Here is a 19,033-nt window from a genome sequence, read left to right as displayed (position 1 = left end):
ATAAAAAGGATTCCCTGGCTGCTGCAGTAAATGGAAAAAGGACTCTAAGCAATAGATTACATTAACAAAACTGCATTTACATTTAGGCCAGGGGTTCAGCTTTAAGCATTTTCTTTTGCAAGAGTCACGTTTCTTACTTTTTATTTTTTGTCAAAAGTATTACTTTAAAGTGAAATGTGGTAATTATATGAACATTTCATATTCTTAATTAGCAGTAAAAGAGGATTTTTGACTTACCAGTAAAATCTGTTTCTTGGAGTAAAGAACAGGATACCGGATCTTTCGGCTTTAACCATGGATTATATGCATCTATCTTCAATTGACTGCACAATAGACAGATCAAGAAGAGAGTCTTGTAAACAGATTTTACTGGCCAACTGAGGGGTGGGCAAGACAGGAAAACAATGCCAACAGACCTAAGAAACAAGAGGCCAAGAGAGCAGCTTGTAGCACAATACACCTGACAGTGGCATCAGAGAAATCCTGAACATCCACCTGGTAGTGAAACTAAAGTCTTTTTAAAAAAATGTTGTTAAACATAACAAACATGTCATACTTGCCTGCTCTGTGTAATGCTTGTGCACAGCTAATGGGGGCAAATCCCATGGTACAGGTAGCCAAGCGCCATAGGATTGCTCTGATCACAATAAGCAAGCTTTTCTTGAATAGAAAGCCATTTATGACAGGTTGTTTATGTTGTTATATGGTGATCGCTATGACCAATCATAGCAGTCACATTATACCTGGTTAGTGGATACCGGTAACAGTAATCCGCTGTGCCCGATGGAATGCGCACTCCTTACCCAGAAGAGGCACAATCACGTATATATACACATGACTGAACATACCCATGCCGCCCCAATGCAGTAAGTGTACTGTGGCAGAGCGTCCAGTTTAAGGCCCCTTTCACACTTGGGGCGGTTTGGGCACTGGCAGTAAAGCGACGCTATTTTTAACACCGCTTTACTGTAGTTTTAGCAGCGGTATTCGGCCGCAAGTGGGGCGGTTTTACCCTTCCTGCTAGCAGCCGTTAAAACCACCTCAAAGCGCTGCTGCAGCAGTGCTTTGCTTCCAGTATAGCCTCGCTGCCCCATTCATTTCAATGGGCAGGAGCGGTGAAGGAGCAATATACACACCATTCCTTCACCGCTCCAAAGATGCAGCTAGCGGGACTTTTTTTACTTTCCTGCCAGCGCGCCGCTCCAATGTGAAAGCCCTCTAGCCTTTCACACTGCGGTGTGAGAAGCGGCTTTTTCAGGGAGCTTTTCAGGTGCCATATTTAGCGCTGTACCACCTGCAAAGCGCCCCAGTGTGAAAGGGGTCTTATGCCACATAAACACAACTGGTTTTCCCGTCAGAATAAACTCTGAAAGTTTCTCCGACGGAGTTCCGACAGAGTTCCGCTGAAACTGTCGTGCATACACATGATCACACCAAAGTCTGATCCCTAAGAACGCGGTGGCGTACAACAAGTACTACAGGACTAGAATAAGGAAGTTCAATAGCCAGTAGCCAATAGCCTCCGTCTTGTACTTGCTTCAGAGCATGCGTTGTTTTTGGTCCGTCGGAACAGCATGCAGACCCGCGGTTTTCCCGATAGGCATTGGTTCCGCCAGAAAGATTTAAAACATGTTCTATTTCTAGGTCCGTCAGAATTTTCATAAATAAAAGTCCAATAAGGAATACACATGATCAGAATATACGATGAAAAGATTCCGTCTGACTTTTTCTGTTGGACATTCCGCTCGTGTGTACACGGCATTAGAAATAAAAAAAAAAACACACAAAAAAACGCAGAGAGGCAAAACAAATTGAGCCTTTAGTATTACTTTGAAGTTATGCTGTAGAATCTGGCACCAAGCCATCAGTAGCAGATCCCTAGAGATATAGTGGCATCCATAGTTTGGTGAGTCAGGGCCTTTTTGATGCCAAAACTCAATATTAGGTGGGTGGTCATAAAGTTATATCTGATCAGTGCATATGATACAATCTGTCAGTAGCATTAACAAACAGTCCTTGTTTTTCTTATGTTTTAAGCTATGGATCCTGTCAGTATATTTCATCTTTCTTTAACGCACCAAGCTGTGCAACAAAAGTGGTAGTCAGAGGACTGAGACAAGCCATTTAACACTGACGGGGGTGCTTACAATAGCCAGCTTTTATTCATTTATGCAAAGTCTTTAACCCAAATGCCCAAAATGTTTTAGCTGGAGATTTAAATTGCTTTTAAAAATGAAAATAAACATGTCATCCTTGCCTTCTCTGTGTAATGGTATTGCACAGAGAAGCCCTGTTCCTCCTCTTCTCTGGGGCCCCCGTCAGCGCTCTTCCCTCCAATCGAGTGGGGAGCAGCTTTCTATGAGGGGGCACTTGTGTGGGTTCTGAGTCTCCTTGTCTGCATCTACCGAATGCCCCCAGGCTCTCATCATATGATTTGATTGACGGGATTTGGAGCTAATGGCTCACACTGTTATCTATTTTCCTAGTGGAGGGACAGAGCAGCCGCTGTTCTCATGCATATTGCTGGATCAAGATCAGTTAAGTTATGAGGGGAGCTGGGGATCCTCCTTAATTTGTTAGTCACTTATGTAAATTCCATCTAAATCTACTAAACTGCTAACAACTACCTTCTCAAGACCATGTTATGTTGCTTTCCAAGAGTGACTCCAGTGCTCCTCCATAGATGGAGAATCCACCTTAAGACAGGAGGTGTGTTACAAACCGGATTATCAGATGAAAATAAAAAGGGAAAAAATTCCCCCCCCCCAAAAAAAGAAAAAAAATACAGCCATTATATCTAATGATTAATATGCTGCAATATATTACACTTTTGTTTTTGGGTTTCATGCCACTTTAACAAATGTGTGAACAGAGGCCAAAGTGACAGCTTTGCACATCTGAGAAATAGTTACCTGATCCTGAAAAGATCATAAAGTGCTAACAGATCTGGTGGAGTGCTCCTTAACGAGAAGAGAGGCACCCTATCCTTTAGGCCAGATTTTTTCAACTGGGGAGCCGTGGCAAAATGCTAAAAGCCCCTCGGTCCCTTTTTAACACAGGTTGATAATACAAACCCTGTGCTACCCACCCACATCCCACCAACCAACGTAATTAGTTGTAAAGGAGCATATCTGAAGCGTGCGCAGCATCCTCGGTTCCCCTCAATTGCCTCAACAGATGATAGGGAGGTATAGGTCGGGGCCGGTACTGTTTGTGACACTGTCCTCTCCCTGGAGTTCATATTGGATTTCTACTCCCTCAACTTCTACCAGGGCAGCTGAAGGTTGTGACCAGGACCGGGGGTGTAGCAGCTGAAGATGAAAAGGTAGCAGCCCTGCAAGTCTTTCATCTTCAGTGGTGTGGTAACTGGCTGATGTAGAGTGGCTTCTCCAGCAGGAATTCTAGGCCTTCGCCTACCATACATACTGCTCGCTGACTGCCCTACCACTGCATACTGTCCTATCCTGTCACTACATGCTGCTCACTGATTTTTACAGGTGCAAGACAACTCTGTGTCACAACCTACTGACCCTACTGACATCACGGGACACAGAGTTAGGCTAATATTCATTACCTGGATAAGAGAAAAGAAGGGCACTTCTGGATAGCTGTATCTGACCAGAGAGAGTATCCTCAAAGGAAAATGTAAATTCTGGTTGATAATCGTCTGTATAGGACACTGAGGCAGCACTTCAAGAGGTAAGTAACTACTCTAAAATAAACAGGATAAAAAAAGAAAGCCAGTAGACTTTTAATTCACCAAAGGGTTAAAAACACTTACTAGAGGTAGAAGTATAAAAAAGCCAGAGGGAACCGCTAGATCAAAAGCCAGGAGGAAAAGCTGGGTTGGGGTGACACCCCAACCAAGCAATTCCTCTTGGCTTTAAATCTAGCAGTTCCCTCTGCTGGCCAGTTTGGATTTACAACATCTACTGCTAACCTGATATCTCCAGGGCTACCCCCCAAGCGGGACTACATTATACACACTATGAGTCTTTTATACTTCTAGCTCTAGTAAGTGTTTTTAACCCTTTGGTGAATCTTCTGCACTTCGAAGAGCTAATCTTTTATCTTAATACTCATTACATGCTGGGTTATATGCCATCTCTAGGTGAATGGACACTGGTAGACAAAGTCATAGACAGGAAGTCCGTCCCTATATGACCCCTCCAATACAGGAAGTACTTCAGTTTTGTAGCAAGCACTGAATCCTAAAAAGAGGGGAGGGATCTCTGTGTCCCATGATGTATTCAAAGAAAAGGATTTTACAGGTAAGAATGGCTATTTTCTTTATCATAAATCACGGGACACAGAGTTAGGCCAATATTCATTACCAACTGGGATGTCCCAGAGCAATAGCCATGAGGGGAGGGAGACACCCTGCCAAACAAAAATAGCCATCAGACTTTAAACGACAGCCTGTAATACACTAAGGCCAAAAGCCAAATCTTCGGTTGCTCTAAGGCCGCGTACACACGAGAGGATTGTCCGTCCAACTTAGTCCGCTGAAACGTGTTTCAGCGGACAATCCGCTCGTGTGTGGGCTTCAGCTGACTTTTTCAGCGGACAGTCTGGCGGACTAAGTCTTTCGGAATTTCCGTAATATTGTCCATCCAAACTTGGTTTCAGCGGACAGTCCGCTCGTGAGTAGGCTAGTTCGACGGACTAAGTATGGCGCATGCTCAGAAAGGATTTACACGGCCGAAGGTTGCATTGCAGTGTATTGGACGTCGAATTTCTAGTCCCGTCGTACGTGCCGTACACGTCATCGCGCAAGCTTTCAGCGGACTGTCTGTTCGTCGTGTGTGGTCAAGTCCGTTCATTCAAAAGTAGGACGGACTGTCTGTCGGATTGTCTGACGGACTTAGTTGGACGGATAGTCCGCCAGTGTGTACGCGGCCTAACATTTACCTGATAAAATCTTGTGCACGTATGCACCAGTTCTTACAAAGCTAAGCCACAGATAACTGATGGCGAAAGGCAAAGGAGGTTCTTACACCCCTGGTAGAATGAGCTCTCACCCTAAAGGGAGGAGCCTTACATTTCAGAACATAGGCCTGAATGACCAACTGGCGGACCCAATTGGCAATGGAAGCTGCCTGCCCCTTCTTGGGTTCTTCCAGTAAAACAAAAAAGGAGTCTGATCCTCAGATCTCCGCAGATCTAGACAAATAAACTATGACTGTCTGGACAATGTCCAAGGAATGCAGTCCTATTTCTTCTGCTGAACAAAGCTGAGAGAAAGAAGGCAAAACAAGGTCCTGATTTAAATGAAAGGCCGACACCACCTTTGGCAAGAAGGATGGAATAGGACGCACCACCTTGTCGTGGTGAAGAATTCGGTATAGTTCCCTACTTGAAAGGGCCGCCAATTCCCACACCCTTCTAGCTGAGGTGATGGCCAAAGTGACAGCAAGACTAATGGAATTTCCTTGATAGGCTCAAATGGTCGTTTCTGTAACACAGACAGCACCAAATTTAAGTCTCAAGGACACATACTGTAGGTTACCTAATGGAGGGAGGCAAACCAGTTGCCCCCTGCATAAAGGTTTGGACCAGTGAATGGGAGGCTAAAGGCCTTTGGAAGGATAATGACAGGGCTGAAATCTGACCTCTGAGCCAATCTGATTTTCACAGTCAACTGTAGAAAAGAGAGAATTCTCCCATCACATATTCTGAGGATGCCATTTTCTGGCTTCACACCAAGCAACATAAGTCTTCTAGACCTTATGATTGATCTTCCTAATAAATTATCACCAAACAAACGTTCCCCATGAAAGGGGAACCCTGACAATAAATTCTTATAAGGAAGCCCGGCTGACCAGTTCTTAAGCCACAAAAGTCTGTGCATGTGTACAGACAGGAGAGCCAAACCAGAAACCTGTTTTATTGAATCCTTCAAGGCATCAACAGCAAAACGCAGTGCTCTTCAGCAGGATCATCCTCTTGGTTAGGCCTGTCAGTCGGTCTGACCTGATCCTTTAAGGACTGCCAGACTCCAATTGCTGTTACAGCTGGCTGAACAGCTGAACTGGCCAAAGAAAGGGAAGCCTTTATTGGGTGACTCCAGTTTGTCAACAGGGTCCTTCAAGCCCTGTGCGTTAGCCACTGGACAAATTAAGTTCTTATTTCATCTTCATCTTTAATAATAATATTACTTTTATTATGGATACATCCATTATCCTAATATATACCCCCTTGCTCTATATACTTGCGCACTTGCGTGTGTATTTATATACACCTATGACTATTTATATACACATACGAGTACAATACTTTGAATCTTACACCATGTTGTTCTGCAGTGTTGTTCTTAGAAATGTTCATCTATGCCTGTGTTTTTTTGTAATTTTAAATATTCATTTATTAATACATTTTTATGTGTGCACCCAATTTTAAATGTCCATCGATGACTATGGCTATTTCTATTGTTCCCTTCATTGATCCGTTTATGTGTAGAATCCGCTCTGTTCCCCCTTATTCATCGAATTCCCCTGTTCCTCAAAGTAGGGGCTGCACCTTAAACAAAAAATATTAAAAGTCAGCAGCTACAAATACTGCAGCTGCTGACTTAATAAATGGACATTTACCTGTCCCAGGGTCCAGCGATGTCAGCAGCAGATGACGAGCAATCCTCTGTCAGGGAATCGGGAAGTAAATGTTGCGGCTTCACTGCCCGGTTCCCTACTGCGCATACACGAGTCGCTCAGCGCAATGAGACTGGTCCCCGCTGTATCATGGGAACTGTGTGTTTCCCAGAACACAACAGGGGGGGTGGGGGGGGGGGCATCTGTCACTAGCTATTCCCGAAAGTGGGTGCAGATACCTGGATTATACAGGTATCTGCACCCCTCCCCCCGAAAGGTGCCAATTGTGGCACTGGAGGGGGGGGGGGGGTTCTGATGAGCGGAACATCCACTTTAGGGTGGAGGTCCGCTTTAATATTGGCCCCATTACATTTATATGTGGCAAGCAAAACAGCCATAGGACACTAGGACCCTGGAGCCTTGGCACTAGAGTTTATAAGCCCTAATCCAACATGGCCCCCGTAATGCCTATTGGTCCACTGCTCAACCCGGAAGTATTGTCATCCCCAGACTCCCTGCGTGGTTGAGGTCCAGGAAGCATCGGTGACCACCGACGCAACCCGCTCCGCTTCTCTAGACAACAGCCATGGATGTTTTTATCTACCTATATGTTATCAACCTACTCTTGTGAGTATGAATGCACTTTCTGCTGATTAAAACTCTTTGCTATACTGCACTTAAGAGTGGCGCCTTTGTGCTTTCTCCCCCAGCTATTCCAAGAGTTGCTTCTCATATACACCGGGCTGCCTTCAAGGTGCTACTTTTTGGACTTATCATAGTCACTCATTTTCAATTACATTTTTAAATCATTCTGTTTAAAATTCCCCCTATGTTTCAGGTATTTATTAGTTTGGTGGTTCCACACTGAGGCTGGTGCAAGCGCTGACCTTTTTCTCTTTGTGTATCTGTGTGTGAAAAGAAGCCACCGTTGTGCTGCTGCATCATCAGGTGTTTGACTCCCACTACCGTATTTCCCCCCTTTGCTTTTAAACCTGTGCGGATACAGGATTTTAAGAATTTTTTACAAACTATTTTACTGTTGTAACAGTGTTTTAACAATGCTTTCTATCTTTTCTGATATTGATGGAGCCAAAACAACTAGTTGCTAGTTGAATGTCTGTATTATACTGCTGCGGAACATTCATTCATTTTGCTCTTTACATAGCATTGTTCAGTCTCTCATTTTCTTTTTCTTTCCCCTCCCCTATTGCAAGCTAGCATAATTTTTTTCCCCTCCTGTTGTCTTACCAATTGCTATTTTTTCTTACATTGTTTAAACAATCTTTAAATATATATTTTTCACACTGGTGTGTTTATGAACATGATATAGATATTAAAGAGGAAGTAAACCCTGATGGGTTTACTTCCTCTTTCATTCCCTGCAAAGGCAAAGCATAATGGACTACTATGCATCGCATAGTAGCCCATTATGTGTCACTTACCTGACACAGGAGCCAGCGATGTCACCGCTGTCCCCTGTAGTTCGGCGCATCCATCTTTTCGGTGGGGTCTCGCAGCTCCGCCGCTGTCATTCGGCGGAGCCGCAATGACGTCACTCCCACGCATGCGCACAGGAGCCGTCACGCACGGCAGCTCCGTTGTTGGAAATGCCGCGCTCAGTGCGCCTGCACGCCGCTGTCTACGGTGCATGCGCCGTAGACAGCGGTGCCTGTCTTCGGGCAAATATCTCCTAAACCGTATAGGTCTAGGAGATATTTCTTGGACCTACAGGTAAGCCTTAATCTAGGTTTACCTGTAGGTCAAAGTGGTTTGTAAGGGTTTACAACCACTTTAATATACATGTAAAGTATGTACATTCTATAGGCACATTCATTTACATACATACCCATTTTCACTCAAACAAATTACTGGGGTGGGCAACTACATGGCAAATGAGGTTGTAGAAAAATTTAAAATAATGCATTTGGGTGGAAAAAATATGAATGCAATCTATACACTGGGGGGAGAACCTCTGGGGGAATCTAGGATGGAAAAGGACCTGGGGGTCCTAGTAGACCATTCCGAATACTCCCCATTTATAACCACACTCTGAACTCGCCCTTGTAGCCAGTTTTCAATCCATGTACTCACCCTATGCCAATGGACCTTATTTTGTACAGTAAACGTTTATGGGGAACTGTGTCAAATGCTTTTGCAAAATCCAGATACACCACATCTACGGGCCTTCCTTTATCTAGCTGGCAACTCACCTCCTCATAGAAGGTAAGTAGATTGGTTTGGCAAGAACAATTCTTCATGAATCCATGCTGATTACTGCTACCATTGTCATTACTAAAATCTTGTATATAGTCCCTCATCATCCCCTCCAAGAGTTTACATACTATTTATGTTAGGCTAACTGGTCTGTAATTCCCAGGGATGTATTTTGGGCCCTTTTTAAATATTGGTGCTACATTGACTTTTCTCCATTCTTTAATATTAATATTATTCTTATTATGGATATATCTTTATCCTAATATATATCCCCCTTGCTCTTCATACTCACACACTTGCGTGTGTATATATATATATATACACATGAGTATATATTGTTCTGCAGTGTTTAGAAATGTTCATTTATGTCTGTGTTTTTTTCAGTTTTTTTGTTTTCCGTTTTTTGTCATAATTTTAAATGTTCATTTATAGATTTTTATACGTGCATCCAATTGATGATTATTTCTATTGTTCCCTTCATTGAGCCGTTTATGTGTAGAAACCGCTCTGTTCCCCTTTCCCCCCTTATTCATTGAATTCCTCTGTCCCTCCATAATATTGGCCCCGTTACATTTATATGTGGCAAACAAAACAGCCATAGGACACTAGTACCCTGGAGCCTTGGCACTAGAGTTTATAAGCCCTAATCCAACATGGCCCTTGCTAGGCCTGAAGAATGAGCGCATGCTCCGCAAACGGGTCGCCTATTGTGCCACTGCTCAACCCAGATGTATCAACATCCCTCGGCTCCCTGCATGGTCGAGGTCCAGGAAGCCTCGGTGACCACTGGCACAACTTGCTCCGCTTCTCTAAACAGCCAAGGATGGACTTCCTTCCCAGATGTTTTTATCTACCTTTATCTATTTTACATTCCTGTCATCAATCTACTCGTCAGTATGTATGCACTTTCTGCTCATTAAAAAACTCTTTGCTATACTGCACAGAGTTTGTGCTTTCCCCACCAGCTATTCCAAGAGTAGCTTCTCCTCTTCACTGGGCTGCCTTCAAGGTGCTACTTTATGGACTTATCATAGTCACTCTTTTTCAATTACATTTTTTAATAATTCTGTTTAAATTTCCCCCTATGTTTCAGGTATTTATCAGTTTGGTAGTTCCACAACGAGGCTGGTGCAAGCGCTAACTTTTTTCTCTTTGCGCATCTATGGCTAGCATGCTCCACTTCTTAAACTTTTCCTCCATGGGGTATAAAATGGAAAACCTCTTGGGAGGAACGAAAATCTTGTCAGGATGTTCACAATCAGTATACACCGCCTGTTCCAAGAGTGGGTGCAAGGGTTAAGCCCGTATTGCCCGAGGAGGCCTCAGGGACCCCAAAGAGGACCGGGGGTAAGAGTAAGAGTCTGGATCAAAAGCTTCTGCAGCTGAGAGGCTGATACCAACTGGACATCTTCTGGCCCAGATTGCTCAGAAGCAGACTCAGCTGCCAGCCCTTCCACAGAATCCTTGGCATTTAGCTCTTCCCCATCCTCAACTCATTCCTGCTCAAAGATGGGAAGCTTAGGGGAGGGGGATCTGTCACACTTCTTACCACCCTGAGAGATGCAATCATGCCAGCAATCATGTGCTCTAACCCGGCTAGGGCTGAGGACAGATCATCCCTGGTGACCGTAGGCACAATACCAGACAGACGCAGTGGCTCAGATCGCCTGGTCTTTCAGGGGATACAACACTAGGGTTTCGACTAGGCTCTTCAGGAGCTACTGACAACATAGATGTGCCCTTCCCTGTAGTGTTAGTCCCGCTCCTCTTTTTTAAAGACATTTCAAGCCACAAAAAGGGAGTACCTGGGTTTAGTATTTACATACCCCAGAAGGGAGACCCTTTAATAGGTCTCACCAAGCCCCTATGCAACAATCCTGCCAAGCATCACCTGGTGACACACTTCTCCTTTAAGGCACATTGTATGAGCTGATGAAATCCAGTGAGCTAATAACTTCCCATAGAGAGCTACAAACACTGCCTCTCTTGCACAGAAATGGCAAGCAGTTTTGTCAGCCTTCCCTGAGTTTTACTCTGCTGGACTACAGAACTACTGTAATCTATGCCCTCTACATGCATACATTTGATTCCCAGCAAAACAATTCTGTTGTCTTGTTTAGTTGTCTCCCAGGAGACTGCCTACACACTGTATGTAGGTAGAGGGCTTTTGGAAGTTACAGTTTGGGGGGGGGGGGGGGGTGCCTACATCAATAGATACAATTGCATGGCTGACCCCTCCTCCCACTAGCTGCCCCTGCCAGAATTTTACAACTCGTGATGAAGTCAATAATAAAAGTGGTTTCTTAGAACAGGAACAAGGTAAAAGAAAAAAGGAATTCTGATATATGTGCTAGATGAGCATAAGGAACTTTTGTGGGCACATTAGGGCCACATCTGAAAGACAACCGTACCCGCTGTCAGAATACACTCATCAATGGAAAATTTTCAACATATCTCTTAGACATAAGTCAAATAAGCAGTCAACTTCTTTCAAGCGGGGGGGTCCACACTACTGAAATTCGTCCAGAAAGTAAAAGAATCCAGTGGGTTTGTTTTCAAAGAAAGCCAATGTGGCATCTGGCAGGGTTGAACAGTAAGGATCGCTGGAATGGAAGGAAGGGGAGTATGTAACTAGATGGGCTGCACTTGGTGGAGTGGGAGTCTCTAAAGGACAACTTATTTTAAAAGTACAGTTACCCTTTACATTTAAAGTGGAATTCCAGAATAAACTTAACTACTTTATAAACTGCCCCACCCCCCTCCTAACACCTTTACTTACTAACCTGTGTGGAAGAAAGATGTATAGATTTATTTCAGATCACTCCAGTCATGCGATCTCCTGTGTCAGGAAAGAGGAGACAGTACTCTGACAATGGCTAGTAAAGACTGGCATAGCGATGTCACACATCAATGGACAGTCCATTGTTGGCATTCTCTCCTCCTCCCTTTAGGCCCGCTGGTTTACACAGGGGAGCCAGACCACAACTGGACCAGAACGGCCTAAAAATAAGTATATGCATGTTTCTTACACAGGTCACTTAGCATAAGTGTTGGGTGGGGGAAGGGACAGTTTTAGAAGTAGGACATGAATTCTACTTTAAAGTGGTTGTAAAGCCTAAAATACACCCAGTGAAGTGACTGGCCTCAGGTGATACACAGAGATTAAACAAATTCTCCTACTTAAGTTGTACATGTCTATCTGCAGCATACTGTCCACTACATTTGGTCCAAGTACCAAATTAAAAAGCTTGGCTGAGAAAAAAAAAAAAACGTGGGTGGGGGGGAGGAGAGCTGAAATTACACTCTGCATAGCTCAGTGAGAAGAGTTCTGACAGCTGATTGGAGGGAAGGAACAAACCCCCCCCCCCCACAAAGTACACAGGAACAGAGATGAGGCTGTCAATCAGCTGGAGGTCCCTCCCCTGTCACCTTTTTTTTTCTTGGTGTAAGAAAAACTTATCAGAAGCGATTCATCATGCTGATAGCAGAGGAACATTGAGTGCTCTTAATTGAGACACTATAGAGGGATACAGTATGCTGCAGTGCATTACATTTTAGTTTTTTTGAATTTAGATACATAACAAAAAACATAACAAAAATATAGCATGTACAATAGTAGATCTGACAAAGGTGGCTGTTGCAGTTGAACAGTTAGAATTGCAGCCTCAGGATTTGTAAATAACCCCCCCCCCCCCCAAAAAAAAAAAAAAAAAAAAAAACACAGCTAGGTTTGCAGGAGACAGACAATTCAGAAACTGCTTATTAAAGCCCCTCTTAGAAACTGTGGTTTGCAGGCTCAAATTCAGCTCCATTGCCAGCAACTATAAAGATTTGGAAAATGGAACAGACAGCTGCAGAAAAAAAGGCTTGGATGAGAAAGACAGCCAGAGCAGTTTGCATTCCATAACAGTTTAAAAGTAAATATATGATGTAGCGCCCTCTTAGGTAGGTGCTAGAGTAAGTGTATATAGGTTTTGGTTTCTCTGCTTAACAAGGAGCCAGCTAGGCAGACAGCTGTCTGCTTAACAGAGAGCTGTGATTGATTGGTAGAGTCTGGTCAGTGTGCTCCAGTGAGGCTCATGCTGTCTTGAGAGTTCCACACTGATCCAGTAGCTATAGCGTATACTAGATAGTGGGAGGAAACCTGGTAGATAAGAGCATGGATGTCTATAGAGTCCTGGTCAATTAAAAGGGGAAGTGCTCCAATGCATGCAGTGTGACTGTATTTATATCCGAGGAGTGTGTGGGGTCTTCTGCAGAGAGAGGTCCAGGTAAGGACAGAGCCTGTTGCCCCTCTTCCATGCAGGTTGCCATGCGGCCTCAGGCGGTCAACCTGAGGGCCTGGAAACAGTGAAGTTCACCGAGTTCCTTCTGCTACAAAGGGACTTGCTTGTTCCATACAGTCGCTGTATGGCCCTACAGATAATCTGCTACACAGTTCTATTGAGAGAGATGTCCTGTGAATAGTTAATTTGGAGTATCCTACTAATTCCCTTCTCAATCCAAGTTCTCCAAATAAGAAACAAAAACAAATTCCTTAGACTGGCCATTGAAAATAACGAGTGTTCACCTGGCTGTGTGAAAATTACATGCAACTGGCTGTGGAAGCCCGAGCAAGCCAAAATCAATAAAAATATATGTTCCTGAGGGGGGACCGCTCCAATTATATCTGACAAGAATGAATAAAGAGTGAGTAAACCCAAAATTTAGACTTTTGGTAGTAGAATTCCCACCATGTAACAATTTTATATCTTTAAATGACACTATTGGTGAGATCTGTACTTGAGTCTGAACTCACAAGGAGTTTACACTTTTCCTGCTGGATGCTGAATCTATTTTACATTACAAAGAATGCCACGTAAGGAGCTGGCACATGAAAAGGTGAATGGGAACACCCAACACTTCCTGATGGTCAAATAGGCAGCTGGGAATTATGGCCAAGAGATTTCACTGTTGGAATGGCTAAGACGTTGGCCTCATGCAAACTGGGCAGGCAACTAGTTTTTCCAAAATGAGTTCTGCAATGGAAGATTGCTACGTATCCTATGAGAGATACTTTCTCAGTCAAAATTTTTAGTACATTAGATGACTTGACAAATGTTATTAGTAGTGCTTTAAAAAAGAATAATACAGTTCCAATAAATGTTGGAATGAATAGACTTTCCCTTATGAACACCACACACACCATTACAAATTTGTTGAGAAATTCTCTCGTCACCACATCAATTTTTTTAATTTTCTCATCAATATGGCTTAAAAAAAAAAAAAAAAAAAAAAAAACGCACATTGATTGGACTCCACCAATTATTGGAAAATCAAATAAACATTGTCAAAATGAAAAATATTGAATATTGTACTAGTGTATAGCAATCTTAAGACTAGTCTTCACACAAAACAATGCCCAGGAATTACATTCGTTATTTTTTCTTGTCTTTATCTCTCAATTTACCACTAGAGGGCAATGTTTTCCTAAAATATCAGACTAAGCTAACATATGTTATATTTACACCACAGCATTTTTATTTAAAAAATAATAATTAAATGTAGGTGGTAATAACAATTTAGGTTAGAACTGAAATGCAGGCAAACTACTAATTAAAATACATATACGTGCACAGCTTTACCTGCCAATAAAGAACTTGAATCCTGCTCAGCCACTCTTGTGAGCCAGGCCTTTGAACTCCAGGTAGATTGCAATGCAGTAGCCCAGCCTGTGACAACAGAGTGAGGTCTTCCTTGTGCTATTTTTGGCTGTCAGAAAATTCCCTATTTAAGACAGACAGTTGTGCAAAGCAATAGAGCTTTGACTTTATGTCACTGCTAGCTTTTTTGCTTTAGTGCAATTACTTCTGTGCAAGGAATTATAGGAGGCTGATAAGCATAAGCCTGGATTAAATTGTCTTAATATCTGAATGAAATTCAGAACTTAAGATCTTGTTCAAGTGCTTCAATTCAAGAATTAGCTACACATTGCCAATTGGCTTGGGCACTGTGAACAGGTTGGAATAGTAACCGTGAAATCTTACAGGTTCTGGAGCATTGGCAATGACCCCCTGGGAGCACAACTAGTCCAAAGCAGCAACCAGGGCTGCTATTTTATTGAGTGCAGTAGGCATGTTTGAAGGCATGAAGCATTTAGAAGGCAATATGCAAAACTCCAGCTTCTGGATACATACACTGGAGAGATCTCACATCCACAGAACCACACAAAGGCAACTAAGAACTTCCCCACTTACAGAAATTGGGGCGCCCCTTCATTGGGAAGGTGTGTTGCCCATCTGGGCAGGCTCCAGAACTTTTTATCTAAGGAAGTCTTCTGTTACACCCGAGTTCTGAAAAAATAAATAAAAAGGAATTCTTGGTTCTAGAAGAAGACTGCTTCTACTCCATAGGCTTCGGTCGCTTCTTAAGGTAAGAGCTCTTTTCTACTGTGATTCTGTTTGGATAATCACATCCAAAACATTGCCGAAGAGGTTTTCAGCCTCGAAAGGCGTGCATTTCAGCAGATTTTTGCAGATGGGCTGAGCTAACCAACAATTTATCCACAGCAATTGTGCACAGACAATCCCCAGTCTAAAATGTTGTTGGAGAGAATCTCCCAGTCCATTCACACAGTGCAATGCTTCAGGGAAGATACCACCCACATCTTGCAGATTGCAATTGTCCTCCATTTGGTGTTGCTGTGTAAACCACTTAGGGGGCACAAATACCTTCTTCCGCCTTGGACACAAAGGTCCAAAGGTCCTCAAGGAGAGTGCCCCTGAAGGAGTGAGAAACCAGATGTTGCCCGAGAGCAAGAGCCACATTTCTGTCCCATAAATGAATGCGGTAAGAATGTCTCATACACAATCCCCCTGGTCCTGATCCCCATGTTTGCCAGGCTCACAGGAGGGTGCAATACTCATAATCCTTAGCACAAACACCAAGGGTGGGGGGAGATCTGGTGAAATCAGGACATCTTATAAATAAAAAAAAACAAAGGCAAAAAGGTAATCCGGGAAGATAAAAATTACAAAGATTTATAAAACAGCATAAAAGGCATATTCAAACAATTATAGCACCTGTCTTAAGTCTGCGTTGAATTGCCTTCCTTTCTTGGTGAGAATCAGGTTGCAATACCCTAAAATCTAATTTGGTGAAAATAAAGCACCTTTGCAGGTATTATATGGTATGTTACATTAGATTTCCAGTGACCCATGATAAATTCTTAAGGGTCCCCGCTCAGGCTGTCAAGGTCCGCTGAGTTGAATGCTGCTGGCTAGTGAGGGTGCAGGCTGAGCAAAGGTCTGTCCAGACCCAAAGCATACTGCAAACATAGGAAGAGAGAGTCTGTCTACTGCACACCTCATCCAGCTTGAGTGGTTAGCAGGTAAAAGCAGCCTCAGCTCGATTCATCCAGACCACAACGCCAACATGTTTCACCCTGTCCTCAGGGCTTAACAATGGAGAACATTATATTTCCACCTGTGAAAGTCGTGTGTGTTTTTTGATGTGGGCGTTTACAATCCACAAATAGCTTTTAACATATGTTTTAATCACATGAAATAAAATTATTTTTCTCACTTCAAACCCAGAAAAGTAAGTTACTTAACCTCAAAACGTAACCCCTAAACCCTATCATGACCATACACTAAACATAACCCTTAAAGGGGTTGTAAAGTCAGAATATTTTGCTATCTTAATGCATTAAGGTAAAACGTCTTCTGTGTGCAGCAGCCCCCTCAGCCCCCCTAATCTCCCTCCTCATTGATCGAGACACAGCAGCTACACCATTGGCTCCTGCTGCTGGCAAACTCAGTTAGCCAATCAGGAGAGAGAGGGGCGGGGCTGAACTGCAGCTCCATGTCTGAATAGACAAATAGAACTGCAGCTCGGCTCGGGTACCCCCATAGCAAGCCACTTGCTGCGGGGGCACTCAACAGGAGGGAGGGGCCAGGAACACAGAATAGACACCCAAGAAGAGGAGGATCTGGGCTGCTCTGTGCAAATCCACTGCAACAGAACAGGTAAGTTTAACTTTTTTTTAAAATAACAAACCTAAGACTTTACAATCACTTTAAACCTCACCTGACCCCAAATGCTAACCCTAACCTCAGGCAATATGTATACCATCACAAAGACGGTTACTCTTCTACATCAAAAAGAACGCAGAATTTCAAACAAATCCACATAAAGTGGAGTTCCAGTCTGTAAAAAAATAAAATAAAAAATACCAGTTAGCAGCTACCAACACTGTAGCTGTTGACTTTTAATATAAGGACACTAACCTGTCCAGGGATCCCGCTATGTTGGCACCCCAAGCCGATTTGTCAATCTGTTTCAGGTGCAGGCGGCTGCATTGAAAGTAAGGGAAACTGGCAGTGAAGCTTCACAGCTGATCTCCTACTGCTCATGAGCGGGTCGTGCTGGGCTTTCTGAATGTTATCTACTGGGACTCACACAGGTCCCAGAAAGCAGCGGGGGGGGGGGGAAGGAGGATGAGGTGGACGTAACGTAGAGCACCATGGTGTGGCAATCTTACCAGGAAGTGAGAGCGGGTACCTGTCAAAACTAGGTATCTGCCCCCCCCCCTTTAAAAAGTGCTAAATGTGGTAGTGGGGGGGGTGGGTGCAAACAAGCGGAGCTTCCCCTTTTAAAGCTCAACATACAGGGTTTTGATGACAGCGATAACACAGAACTGGCCTCAGAGAGAAAATGCTATACTTTGGTTATGTAATTGTGCAAATGAGAAATATTTTGCCAACAATGGGGAGGTGTTCATGAAGAACACTGGACAGAAATGACACAGCTTGTGAATATACCACTGGAGACAAAATTCCAAAATATCAAGATCATTTACAATAACAGCCATGTAGAGTTTATGCAAGGGCAGTTATAGAAAATGGGTTTCTTGCTTTGGGGATAACATTGACGTTCCTGAGAAGCAATAGTGCACAGAACTGCACTACACTTTGTATAATTAACCTTCCCCTACACGCCTACATGTAAAAATCTGCTAAAAAATGACGTACTGTTTCCCCAAAAATAAGATGGGTCTTATATTATTTTGGCTAAAAAAATGCACTAGGGCTTATTTTCAGGGGTAGTCTTATTTGTCCCCCAATCGTCTACCCCCTCTCCCTCCCTGTCAGCTCAGGAGTCAGCATCTCTGTAATCCCCAAAATAAACCCTAGTTAAAATCCTTGAAAAAATAATTTAATCCGGTCAGTAAATGGATTATATTATGTCCAGTGTGTGTCTTTAAACAACAATTGTAGAAAATTCCTTATTTACAGCGCTGCCGGGTTCTCACATGACCCACCAGAACGCTCTTCTTCCCTGATCCAAGCACTGCTAAGGGATATGCCGAGATCCCCGCTTATGTCAGCCCCGCTCCGAGCACTGCAGAGAGAGGGGCCGCTGACGTCAGGAGAGCTCCAGCGGGTCATATGTGTGCCCAGAGGTGTTGTAAATAAGGGATTTTCTACACTAAATGTTACATAAAGACACACATCGGACAATATATAATCCTTTTTCAGCGTGGATTACATGATTTTACAAGAACTTTAACTAGGGCTTATTTTTGGAGTAGGGCTTTTATTGCAGCAATCCTAGAAAATCAAGATAGGTCTAATTTTCAGGGAAACACGGTAGAACCTCCAAACATTACATTTTTAAGCAGAGACCCTAGAAAATATACTTTAACTTTAGAGCACACAATAGACTACATTTTTGGTAAATAATAAAAGAGGACTTTATGCTAAGTATAAAGATACCCAATATGTCACGCTCATGGAATGGCGACAAATTTATTAACCACTTCAATTCTGGGCACTTTCCCCGCTTCCTGCCCAAGCCAATTTTCAGCTTTCAGCGCTGTTGCTGTTTAACCACTTCCGGACCGTCCACCGTCATTATATACTTTGGCTGTTTGAAGGAGGATATCGTTGTTATGGCAGCAGCTAGCTGCCATAACCCCGGTATCCTCTTCTTCAGTGAGCGGTCCGGTTTAAGATAAAAGTGGTCTCTGCGGTAGATTAGCCGCAAGATCACTTTTATCGGCGGCGGGAGAGGGACCTTCATCCCCTCCCGCCGCGATACGGTGCTCTCCGCCACTTACCGGAGCTGTCGGCAGTGGCAGAGGCAATCGGCTCCTTCCTGCGGCCTGACATGGAGAGAAGTGGGGGGAAGATGGCCCCCATATTATTGCAGGGCAGAAGCTACGTCAAAACATCACTTCTGCCCATAGCTCT

The 19,033-nt window shown here is 43.5% G+C and overlaps 1 protein-coding gene across 5 annotated transcripts in view; it reads right to left on the bottom strand.

Annotated features, from left to right (window-relative positions):
* LOC143935591 (signal transducer and activator of transcription 5B) overlaps positions 1–19,033 on the bottom strand; it is a 413,177-nt gene that overhangs the window by 143,080 nt on the left and 251,064 nt on the right. Inside the window, exon 1 of one of the 5 annotated variants that reach the window (XM_077459574.1) lies at positions 238–256. The exons of the other annotated variants lie outside the window; for them this stretch is intronic. The gene's annotated coding sequence lies outside the window, so the exon portion shown is untranslated. Of the gene's footprint in view, positions 1–237; positions 257–19,033 lie in introns of those variants that run through there. 5 annotated transcript variants of the gene reach the window in all.

Source organism: Lithobates pipiens, unplaced genomic scaffold (assembly GCF_037356315.1).
Source record: "Lithobates pipiens isolate NorthernLeopardFrog02 unplaced genomic scaffold, aLitPip1_a1.2 Scaffold_28, whole genome shotgun sequence".
NCBI lineage: Eukaryota > Metazoa > Chordata > Amphibia > Anura > Ranidae > Lithobates > Lithobates pipiens.
Note: the sequence above shows the minus strand (reverse complement) of the source record. Positions and strands in the feature narration are given on the sequence as shown.